Here is a 12695-nt window from a genome sequence, read left to right on the forward strand (position 1 = left end):
TGCCTGGCTTCAGTTCAGAAACCTAGAACATCTAGCTGGGATGGAGAAAGAGCCAGTCTGGGGAACCTAGGATGCAGCCCCTCCAGTCAATCAAGGTGAATCTCACAAGGACTGAGTACAGACCCAGCAGAGCCCACTTACCACTCCCACAACAAGGAGCACTTCTTGAAACTAAAGAGAATCATGCACCTCACTAGCTGAGTTCAGAAAGCTTTGCTGTTTTTATGTCAAACCCATACATTTAAAACAATATTAAGTAACCCTTAAGTGCACAATTACCAGCTCAAGGGAGACTATTCACCTCCCCTGATAAATCATTATGGTTTGGCTTTAACACTGCACCTGGGTCCTCCTCCCCCGACACACACACCTCCAATAACCCACCCTGACTGCATGTCCTAATTGAAGAAAAACTGCAGTGGACAGGAAGACAGCCTAGGAGCCATGGTCATGCACATGACATCAAGCCATGGCACTGGGGATGTCCCATCTCCATCTCTTATTGTCATTTGATCCTTTGGGGCAAAGCCTGGAGGATGTTCCCTTTTAACTCCAAGACAAGGCAGAAGAACCCCCGGGTCTGTCTGGAGATCATTCGTGGCCAACACAGGAGGTGTCTCTACAGGCACTGGCACTCAACAGGAAAGGGCTGGCTGAACTACACTCTTGGGTCTGGATGAGTATACCCCTCTACTCTCTGCCTACCACCTGACCTCACTGACACCTCAGCAGTCTGTACCCCAATATTTGCCACCTTGGCCTCCGTGTTATCCTGACAGACCCAAGAACCCACACTTCTCATTGCTCCTGTATCTGCCCCTCCAAGACCGCTGCCATGCACAAACCAAGCATCTTCACAAAGCTCACCTGGACTCTCTGTGCTAATGTTCCTAACAACCGCACACCATAATCAAATAGAGCTCTTAACACCAGAGAGGGAGAAGCCAAGGTGTGGAACACCGAAGGAGGCACCATGGTGCTGGCAGGTGGAGAAGGATTAGCTTGAGCCAAAAAGTTAGTCTTCCTTTTTTTTCTGAGACAAGACAGACACACACACACCCCTCTCTCTCCCCCTCTCCTTCCCTCCCTCACTGTGTTATGTCCTAGAACTCACTATATAGTCTGGGCTCTCCTGGAACTCAGAGCAGCCTGCCACGGCCTCTCAAGAGCTAGGATTAAAATATATGCCACCAAATCCAGCTAGACAGAATCATAATTCCTTTTTTGTTTTGCTTTGTTTTTTGAGACAGGGTTTCTCTGTATAGTACTTGCTGTCTTGGAACTTGTTCTGTAGACCAAGGTAGCCTTGAACTCGAAATCCACCTGCCTCTGCTTCCAACGTGCTGATTAAAGATTAAAGATTAAAGACATGTGCCACCAGGCCTGGCTACACAATTCTTAATATAGCATCCACGCATGGACTTGAAGTCAGAGCTCCAGCTGCCCCTGCCTCCAGAGTACTGGCAATATACACTTACATATGTGCTCTCCATCAACTGAGTCCTGCTCCAGTCCACATTCAAGTTTCCAAATTGGGGGTTGGCACCCTATTGCCTGCTACCCACATTCAAGCAAATAGTTTTCCTGGGACACAGCCACAACCAATGCTCCCTCTGGCCGAGTCTGCCTACAATGACAGAGCTGAGCATAGTGACACATGACAATAAAACCAAAAATACTGTCTCAAATGGTAATGAGGAGGCCTCACTTCCTCTACCACTGAGCACTGCAGAGCTGCTCAGGAAAGGGCAGAAGGACCCCATGCACAACAGCACAGAGCACCCCAGGGAACCTGAGCAGAGCCTGCTTTCCCCATGGCACAAAGCCTCATTACCCATGTCCCCAGGGAGCAGGGGCAGGTTGGACTAGGCAGACTAGAGACAGTCGCAGGAGAGCAAAGGAGCCAGTAGGGAAAATGGCCCTACACCCTGCCCCTGGCAACCCTAGCTGGCACTCAGGATGAGAATGATAGAGTCCCTGCCCAGCATCGCAAGTCCTCACACCACTGGATTGGCAGCCAGTTTGCTCCTTGAGGCTGGCTAACCTTGTCCTCCCCTTACCCAACAAAGGCTCTGATAAAGAATGGATCTTCTCTCCTGGGCCAACACAAGCTCCCTAATGTCCCTTGCAGGCAGGCAGGCAGGCAGGCAGGCAGGCAGGCAGGCAGCCAGACAGACACACACACACACACCTACCCCACAGCACCATATGCTGGTGCATGCACAAACTCACACACCACATCACGACCCCAGCAAGCCTGCCTTTCCCCAACTCCTCAGACCCACCTGCCCGCCGGTCTGCACTTCAGTCTTTGCCTATGTCATCGCCATGCAAAGAAGCCCACTCATTCCCTCTCACCATTTCTGATGCATGCCCCTGTCACCAAAGCAAGCACTCATTTCCCCAACCAGGCCAGGTAGATCGGAATGTGGCAACACAGTTGAGACAATGTCCTGGCCCCCCCTACAATGTTGTCAGCACCCACAATGTTTCCATCACACACCTGAGGCAAAACAGTCATAAATACTAACTCTGTCCTTCTTTAGAATCCAAGGCTAGGATGCTGCCATGTGGGCCCCAGTCCCCAGCAAGGAGCCTAGGCCTCCCAGAGAGCAGCTGTTGCTTCAGCCTCTCTCACAGCTGAAGGTCCCAGAGGCCCAGCCTTGCATCTAGAAAAGCCTCCTCCCTGTGACTGCTAAAACGCTGTCTCAGTACTGGTTGGTGGTTGGCATACTGTACACACACCATACCCCCCCCACACACACACACAATGCTAGAAATGGACCTACAGAGACCCTAACCAGCAGCCATCCCTATTACTGTGCAGGTATAGTATCCCACCCTGGACCCACAAATGTCCTCTCATGGATCGGGAAGCAGGAACCTTCATCACACCCTCCTTCCCTACTGGTCCTCCTGAAGGCTCAAAAGCGCTTCTGGCCAGCTGTGGGTCTCAATGACCCACAGTCCTCTGAGAGTCCACCTCCCTCCCTTGGAGTCCCCTCAGAACTGTGCTGCAGACCAAGTGGCAGCCCCAGCCCCAGGCAGGACCTCCACAGGAAACCACTACTTCTTACTTTGGCAACTGTGATTAAAGCCATTCCTCAAAACGTCTCCGATCCTATCTGGATGGGGATGCTCCTGCCAACGTCCAAGCAGCAAGTGGTAACTGCAGAGACCTGCATGATGAATGTGTGCAGCCCAGGGTCTCCGGGCCTCAGAGAGGTCTGAAGTGCTCAACACTGAGATGCTTGGTATGTGAAAAGCTTGTCAAAGATACCTAAAGGAAGCGTGACGAGAAAAAGAGGAAATGGCTTCTCTGCCGGGAATCTGGAACTGCCCCACCACCCCTGCCAGATAACTCCTTTTTTTCCCACCCCTTTCCTGGCACAGAGCTCTCTCAAAGTCCTTAGGATTGACTTCCAAAGTTCGCATGTCATGGAGGAGACTCACATGCTGGCTAGTGGTAAGTCAGTTGCCCACTCAGTCCCTGGGTGAGAAGGGAAAGAGAGGGGCTGGAGGTTAGTGGGTCCCCAGTACCAACAGTGCCAACAATTGCGCCCCTGTCACGAGGCTCTGGAAGCACCTACAGGCCCAGGGCTCTGGAAGCTTCCAGACAACAGGACACAGGAAGTTCCTCCTGGAGAGTGGCTGCCTGGTGAGTCCTAAAGCTCCTTTCCAACACTGCAACACCCACAATGGTGAGAAATGTGTCCCAGAGTTCTACAAGCTGCTGGAGGAGGGGACCTGGGAACCTAGACTGATAGCCAGTCATCAGAAACACACGGGGCAATGGAAGAGGGGAGCAACCGGAGAATAAGTTTTGGCCCTGTGGGAGGCTAACACTGCCTCCAGGGAGCTGTTATGGGCAGAGAGCTGAATTACAGGATGTCCCGCTGGTGTGTGCTGCTCAAGGGCCACTTGTTGAGGTCACTGAGGACTCAGCCTGAAATGTGGGGTTAGCTTTGCCCTGGCTGCCCTCTGCAAAAATCACACCAATGTGTGTCATACTTCCAACTACCAGGCACACTGACAAATAGCCACAGAAAAAAGGATGAATACCTGAGACCTCCACCCCCAAAGCAGGGTAGCTGAGAGACCTCAGACACTCCCCAATATTTCCCGGTAGTTTCAAGAACTCTAGGTAGTCACCCCACCAAGCTGAAGGAAGCGTATCCAGGTCCTGCCCCTCCAGGAACTAAAGAAACCCCAAGAATTTCCATGCTCCAACACTCTGCACCGGAGATGATGTCACAATGAACCTTCTAGATCCATATGCATTTTTTAAAATACCCTAGTAGCTAACACAAGCCAGGCCTCCTATGTATGCTGCAGTCTCTTCCTAAGCTAATACTGAAGGATTGATCCATGGTCTCATAGTTACAGATTATTTCTGAGTTCACATTTTTTCAGGCAGTAAATGCACATAAGGTAAAATTCTTAACTTTCCCTGCTTTGGAGACAGAGTAGGGTCTCATACCATAGCCCAGACTGGCCTCAAATCCACAGTATGGGGGGTTTTCTTGCTTCACCTGGTAACCAAGTCAGGCTTATTTTAACCGTGTCTAAGTGTACAGTTTAGCAGCATTAAAAACGTTTACATGGGCTCAGCAAACACGGCCAAATTTGACAACCTGAGTTCAATCTCCGTGACCCACAACTCCTTGAAAATATGACTTCTGAATTCCTCCCATGCTCACACATGTAATGAAAAGAAAAACAAATAGTAAAACACCAACACTATCATAGTTTACAGAACGTATAAAAGTGAAGTCATGCCTAGTGCTTGTCCCTGCCCCAGGCTTCTGGCACCTATCACTGCCTTCTATCTGCAAGAACTCTTTTATTCCAAGGAGCTCCTGGGTGGGAATCAGCATATGATTTCGAAATTGGGCTACTTGTATCGGTGGACCCTCCAGGACCGAGCATGCACAGGGATGTCACAGTGCAAAAGGGGGCCTAGGGCCTGCTTCCTAGTCACACCCGACAAGCTCCAACTAGTCCCCGCCACTTCCAGAATACACGGCAGAAAAAGGCCCAGGAAAGCCTGGCCCACCACAGCACTCTAATTCCCTAGAGACACACCTGTGACAGCACCACCTTACAGCACAAGCAGGAGAAGCCCAGGGTACCAGCCAGGAAGATGGAAAGGACCACTTCAACTTAACCCATCACCAGAGTCAAGAACTGCCAGCATCGCCCCCACCACACCCAGGAGATGCAAGGCCCCATTCACTGATAGATGCCTTTCCTGTGTGGTACTTCCCTTGACTTACTTCCCTTGACAGCCCACTCGACAGGTAAGAAATCTGAAGCTATGAAGTCAAAGCCACTGCCAGGGTCTCCCAGCTTAAGACAATGGTAGAGAGAGAGAGAGCTGAGTTCTATTCCTGACTCTGTTGGAACCCTAGCCCCAGGCTCTCCATAGCCCAGGACAAGTCACAGATATGAACCACTGGCAGTACCAGGGATAATCAGACTTGTAGACTGTCCCACAGTTGGGAAAACATTCCCATACTAAGACATGGGTATCAGAACTAAAGGTCCTTTCCTACATATACATATTGACTTAACCAGTTCCCAGCCTTCCAGAGCCCCCAGTGCACACCTGCATGACCTCCAGGCAGACTCCGGCAGACTCCGGCTGCTGCAGGTCAGGCTTCACCTTTTCTCTTAAAACTGTGATGAATCCCAGGAGAACAGCCACCACAACCACCAGCATCTGCTGACAAAAAACACTGACTTCGGAGAGCATGCCTGCCTGCCAGCCAGCCTACAAGCGGAGGGAAGGGGTCTGAAGACATTACAGACAAACCCCAGGCTGGTTCAGAAGCAACAGTCATCTTTACCTTCATTTCCAACAGATGCACACACCAAGCTCACAGGAGCCAATTAGGGTCACACAAAGCATGTATGAAGCCAGAGAAGTAGGAAACTGAGGCAGGACAATACAAAGTTTAAGACAGGCTGAACTATACAGGGAAACCCTGCTTCAAGGGAGAAAGAGGGAGGGAGGAGGAGGAGGAAGAGGAGGAGAAAGCTGTGCTCAGAGGATTTCTCAGGATAAGTGGTCACCAGAGCACAGGGCAGTCCAGCCTCACTCCCACCCCTCCAAGCAGGACCCTGACAGGGACCTGGTGATCACTTACATGCTAAGTCATTTTGACTCAAGTCTCCTACATACACCCCCCCCCCCATCTGTAAGTCAGCACCCTGAAGAAACACCCACCTTACCTCTCAGAAGAGCCAAAACTCAAGACCATATGAGCAATTCACAAAAATCGTTACAACAGTTGTTAGGGTACCATATTTCAGAGGGGAATCTTGCATATGTGCACATGCTCAGACTTACTCCCTGAGTGCACAAGGGTGCAGATGGTCGCATGGGCTCACCACATGTCCACTCAGGGCAATGAAGCAGAAAAGGGCCACCCAGAGCTATGGGCTATCTCACTCACATCTAGTCTCTCACAGGACTCAGGTCCCTCCACCTCTGCCTAACTACCAACTCTGTACCCCTAAAGCCCAGGACTCGATCTCAGGATCTGTATTACCCTCCAGTCCCCACTCAACTGCCATCCCAAACAGGTTCCCACTGTCCTTCCTATCTTAGGGTACTAGAGGGCCACCTTACCTATCACAGGGTCCCAGGGCTCAACAGAGGCAGAGCCTGGAAGACACTCCTAACAGTTGTTAAGCAAACAGACAAAATGCCCTCATCTCTGACTCCAGTTAAGCACCACTAATCTGCCCACCCTGTCTCGGACACTTTCCCCCACCTTTTATTCAGGCAGGCAAAGCCTGGGCCATGGGAGCACCAATCTGCCTCTGGTTCCCTGACAGAAGCACACACACACAATCCTGTGCAGGTAGACACCAGGCTCTCCTGTGTAAGTGCTCAATCAGTGGCCCAACAGCCCAAAAGTCAGCTGGGCAGGAACTGGGGCCACTTGGTCACATCTGTGTTCCTGACATCCATCTCAGCTAAGCAGCTCCATTCAGAGAATCCCATTTTGTCCCAGTCACTTCAGTGTGGAGATGAAAAGCCTGAGCTGCACTCAGGACCGTACCAGTAGCTTAGACTCTTCTATGTCCACATTTTTTTCTTTTGTTACGTTGAACCTCGGGGCTCACAAGTGCCACATAAGTGCTCTATCCCCAGCCTCTGAACGGAACTTAAAAAACAGCTCAAAAGGGGTAGGTGGGATCCCATTCAGTGGTAATGCTCTTGCCTAGCATGCACAAGGCTTTGGGTTCCACACCCCCCCAATAAAAAATGACTTTTAACACACCCAACTGGTGCCCACGAGCAGTTCAGCCTCCTTCCAGACTCTACATTAAGTCAAGACAACATACCAGGAGCTAGCTCCCATCATTGCCAACAAGAAGCAGCCTCTAAGCCACTCATTCCACAGCAAGTTCCTTCCCTGGGGCCGCCTGTCTTTGTTGCTATCTCTATGTCTGGAGAAAGAACCCACACCCCACACTTCCCAAATGCTCCATATCAGAAAAGTCATCTACCCAATCCCAAAGCCAAGAGCCTGGTCCCTAGGACGCCTGGAGCCTCCTCGGCTCCCTCTCTCCTGTGGGACTGTGATGAATGGTCTTTTCCAGGCATAAACGCAGGTCTTTTCCAGGCCTCCACGCAAGAGGCCTGACATGACTGGGGTTGTGACACCAGCGTGGATCAGGAGACTATGAAAGACACTGAGCCCTCCCTCAACCAACATCACCCTTAGCGGGATTTCTCAAACTTGCCTCTGTGGCTGTCAGGTGCTCTGCGTGCTGCTTCCCATTGCCAGGGCCAAGCACCTCAAGAGTGCCTGCAGTTAGGTTAAGTCACTTTCTTTCTTTCTTTTTTCTTTTCTTTTTTTTTTTTTTGTCTGTTTTTTGAGACAGGGTTTCTCTGTATGACTTTGGAGGTTGTCCTAGAACTCGCTCTGTAGACAGGCCTGCCTCTACCTTTGCCTCCTGAGTGCAGGGATTAAAGGCATGCACCACCAATGCCTGCCTGGCTGTGAAGTTACTTTCTTTTTTTTTTTTTTTTTGTTTTGTTTTGTTTTGTTTTGGCTTTTTTTGGTTTTTTTCAAGACAGGGTTTCTCTGTATTGTTTTGGAGGCTGTCCTGGAACTCGCTCGGTAGACCAGGCTGGCCTCGAACTCACAGAGATCCGCCTGCCTCTGCCTCCGGAGTGCTGGGATTAAAGGTGTGCGCCACCAACGCCTGGCCATGAAGTTACTTTCTTAATGAGACAGGGAAACACTGTTTAAGCTTTAAACCATCACCCACTGGGTTTCTGGGACAGGAAGTCCTGAGATCCCTGATGCAGCCCTGTGTCACTTCCTCCCCATGTCCTGTCCTCTAAGCAGATACCCACAATGACCTCAGGCTCAAAAAAGAGACAAGGCCAGGAGGGAGGAAACTAGCCAGCAGACCTATATAAACAAACCCAAACCTAATGTAAGGGACAGGCCAGACCGACCAACCAGGGTACTCTATGAGTGGCCAACTGGGAGGCTCTCCTTCCTACTGCAAGTCAGTGCTGGGATTAAATTTTGCATGCACCACCACCACCCGGCTCCCCTTTGGGGTCTTAATTTCCAGTGTGTACCATGAAGAATATCCTGGCTCACACTAAGTGTGAGGTTTGGTAGAGCAGAGCACAGAGGAAAGTCCACAGGATACTACAACTGTCTACTGCCCAAAAATTATTTTTTAAAATGGGGGGGGGGAATCCATGTTAATGTGTGCAAATATAGGTATATGCATGCCAAAGTGTGTATGTAAGGAGGTAAGGGACAACCTTAGGTTTCAGTCCTCACCATCCACCTGGAGACAGTCCTATCCAAGTGTTCACTGCTACATACACTAGGCTAGCTAACTAACCCTTGAGCTTCCTAGGATTCTCCTGTATCCACTCCATACCTGTAGGAACAATAAATAGGGTTTAAGTGCATGCTGTATCCATCTTTACTTAGGGGTTCTAGGTGTCCAAATTCAGGTCCTCACACCTCCTTAGCACCCAAGGTCTAGGGCTTCAAGCATGCTAGTGCCATGAAGCAGTACCCTCAGCCTAACCACTCCATTTCTAATGCAACAACCTGATAAACATGATCATACTACCATCCACGCCAGGACTTAATACCAAGGAATGTTCAAGACAGCTAAGCACTTACATACTACAGGTCTCGCAACTGCAGTCCATTCTCTGGAACCCAGTTAAAGGCATGCAGACATGCCCACAATTACAAACCACGCATAACCAACAATGACGGGCTGGGTGCAGTGATACACACATTTAACCCCAGCACTCAGGATGCAGACAGGTGGATCTCGTGACTTCAAGGTCAGCCTGCTCTGCAGAGTGAGTCTCAAGGACAGTAATGGGTACATAGAAAACCCTGTCTCAGAAACTGAGAACAAACAAAACAGGCCAGACAGTGTCACCCACTACTGAGGTCGAGCTCCCAGCTCTTCCTGAGGACTCAGCACCAGGAACTATTTCTAGAGGTGGACAGGAGAAAAGATTGCACAAAAATTTACTTCAAAAACAAAAACAGGGCTGGGCAGTGATGGCACATGTCTTTAACCCCAGCACTTGGGAGGCAGAAGCAGGTGGATCTCTGTGAGTTCAAGGGCAGACTAGTCTACAGAGCAAGTTCCAGAACAGGCTTCAAAAGCTACACAGAGAAACCCTTTCTTGAAAAGCCAAAACCAAAAAATCCAGAAATAGGTTGGAGATGGCTGAGTGGTTAAAAGAACTGGCTGATCTTGCAAAGAGATCTGGGTTCAGTTCTCAGCACCACATGGTAGTTCACACCATCTACAGCTAAAATTCCAGGGGTACCACACCCTATGACCACTGCGGGTGCCACATATACATACAGTACACAGACATTCATGCAAACAAACAAAAATATAAATCTTTAACAAATAATCTCCTTTTGGGCACGGTGACACACTCCCTTAATCTCAGCACTCAGGAGACAGAGGTAGGTGGATCTCTGAGTTCGAGGTCAGCCTAGTCAGTATATCAAGTTCTAGGCAGCCAGACTCTACCTCAAACAAGTATGCAAATTTTCCTGGAGGGAAGCAGGAGCCATCACCTACCAGTTCATCTACCAAGCAAGTTAAGAAAAAAGCAAGCACACCAGTAACTGTGCTCCCATCAGTGGGCATAACAGAACCCTGGCTCAGGAATCCTGAGGAAACCCTACCACTTACAGGATTCGACCTACTCAAAAGCTAGAGCATTGCAGAAAAACTTCAACAACACCCACACCAAGTATGCCACAGGCCTAAGTGACTCAAACTATTCAATGCAGTCCTTAAGACAACGTGGTTTGGCCAAGCACTCGTGGCACATACCTGTGATCCCAACCTTCAGGAAGCAGAGGCAGAAGAAGGACCACCACAAATTCAAGTCCAGCCAAGAAAACAGGAAACAGGGCTAAATAAAAAGAACCTGCTGCTCAGCCATGAGCCCCAGAGCTCGGTTCCCAACACCATATAACAAGTGCCTCACAGACTCTGTACCTCCCTGGATGCCAGTCAAGCTGCAGGCTCTGGGAGAGCCTCTCAAAGGAACAAGGTAGAGGATGATCACACAAGAAAACTATAGCTCTGATCTCTACCTCAAAACCCATACCTAGAAGCTGGAAGGACAGAAATGTAGACCTGAGTCCAGCTCAGCAGCTGACGTGAGCAGCCAGCTGAGGTGAGGAGGGCGATGTGCTGCAGAAGCTGTGTGGGGCAGTGCTGGGGCAGGTCAGGAAGCAGGGCTAGCACACAGGTTAATCCGACCAGCATGCACACGAGAGTCCTGCTCCCCAAGCCTTCCACACTCAGGGCTGCAGAGATGGCTCAACAATTAAGACCATTGGCTGTTTGTGCAGAGGACCCGGGTTCTGTTCCTAGCATCCACATGGTGGTTCACCTGTAACTCCAGTGCCAGGGAATCTGATGCCCTCTTCTGACCTCCACAGGTACCAGGATTGCAAATGGTGCACAACATTCATGCAGGCAAAACACCCATGTACAAAATAAAATAAGTCTAAACAAGCAAACCAACCCCCACACCCTTGGCTTGTGGTAGGAGTCCACCATAAAGAAAACCCAGCTACATGGTAGTGTACTCCTTGGGAGGCAGATTCAGGCAGGTCTCTATAAATTAAGAGGCCAGCCGGGTCTATATACCAAGTTCCAGGCCAGCAACGACCACACAGAGAAACCCTGTCCCCCTATACCCCTCCTCCAAAAGAAAAAGAAAAGCTGGTGAATCTGAGTGACTCACTAGGGAGGTTTCGGATCCAAGGTGAGGAAAAGAGGGGAGACCCCGACTGTTGACACTTCCCACTTTCCTCACAGTCATCCTAGAAAGTCAAAAATCACTTGCCTGCAGATGAGCAAGCTGAGGCCACGTGGCCAGGTGGCCCACCCAAGATGAAAACAGTCACTACACAGTCACACAGACAGCTCTGCCTACTCAGGCTGGCTGAAAAGCTACCTGGAGAACTGTTCTCTAGAAAAAGGAAGGGCCCTAGAGCTCCCAGTGGCCACTGTACACACACTCCACCAGTGACTACACCATGACAAAGACGGTAGAATAGGACCCACAGCTCCCAAAGGACCCATGGCAGATCTATTAGCAATGGCTAGAGAAGCTACCCTGGAGCTGGAGTGCTAGGCTCTATAAGGAAGGCTGCCTCCTTTCCTGAGGATAGAGCCAACCTGGCCATTTGGCGTTGCCAGAGAGGCCTATGACTGCAGAGAAGGCAAAGTGAGTTCTTCAGAGACCAGCAAGTACCTCCTGGTGGTATTGGACTTTGTCTCCTTCATCTGGATGGAACATGAGACCAGGCTGTCACACAAAGCTGAGGCAGATTCTCAGGGCACACAGACACTGATGATATGTTCAGGGTGAAGCTGCTCCACAGAGTGCACGATAGTCTGCCATCCCTGACTGCACTCCACTGTGCTAAAATCCACATCCACACCCCAGGCATGAAGAGATTGCAAGCATTCCTTATCTCACTAAATCCCAACACAGCCTCCCCAGGCAGATAGAAGCACCACCCCGTTTCCAGAAAAGAAGACCAGAGGGCAGTTCAGCAGGGCCAGGCACTAGCAAGTGGCAGGCAGGGCTCATACAGGCAGAGCAGGCCATCAAGAGCAGTGTAAAGCGGTCAAAAGCACCACCTCAGGTGGCTAAAGGGACAGAAGAGTCAAACTCGCCAGGTGGGGGTCCAAAAGAGTTGCCTTCACCCTGTCCCCAGCCATAGCCCCATCTGACAGATGGCCATCTTTTGAGGACAAGTGGCTTCCAGAATCCTGCAACCCCAAACCTCCATCCCCCACCCGAGCCCAGACCTTTCAAATGAGCAACCCCTGAACTGAAACTGAAACTAGAACGGAATATAGACTGTAAGTCCCTGAGGAGCTCACCTGGGAAACAAGTGCTTCTTCCAAGATGAAGAGACTGAGGCGGGGCACTCAGTCCACAGAAGTGGCAAGAGGCCCTGGCTGGGCAACCTGAGGGCTCCCAGTCCCAACCTGAGGTAGGATACCTATGGGTATTCTATTAAAATAAATTCCTTTGTCTTCTAAAAGACTAACCTACATTTTTTTCATCACACAAAAAGAGGTCATAAATACAGCCTGGAATGCTCCAGGAGGGGGAGGGACAGAGGATTGAG

At 50.2% G+C, this 12695-nt stretch overlaps 1 protein-coding gene across 3 annotated transcripts in view; it reads right to left on the bottom strand.

The window, feature by feature from the left end:
• Nucleotides 1-12695, bottom strand: part of Gatad2a (GATA zinc finger domain containing 2A) — an 81306-nt gene that overhangs the window by 45417 nt on the left and 23194 nt on the right. Inside the window, exon 1 of one of the 3 annotated variants that reach the window (XM_040742042.1) lies at nt 3078-3233. The exons of the other annotated variants lie outside the window; for them this stretch is intronic. The gene's annotated coding sequence lies outside the window, so the exon portion shown is untranslated. Of the gene's footprint in view, nt 1-3077; nt 3234-12695 lie in introns of those variants that run through there. 3 annotated transcript variants of the gene reach the window in all.

This window comes from Mesocricetus auratus, unplaced genomic scaffold, assembly GCF_017639785.1.
Source record: "Mesocricetus auratus isolate SY011 unplaced genomic scaffold, BCM_Maur_2.0 Super-Scaffold_6731, whole genome shotgun sequence".
Taxonomy (NCBI): Eukaryota; Metazoa; Chordata; class Mammalia; order Rodentia; family Cricetidae; genus Mesocricetus; species Mesocricetus auratus.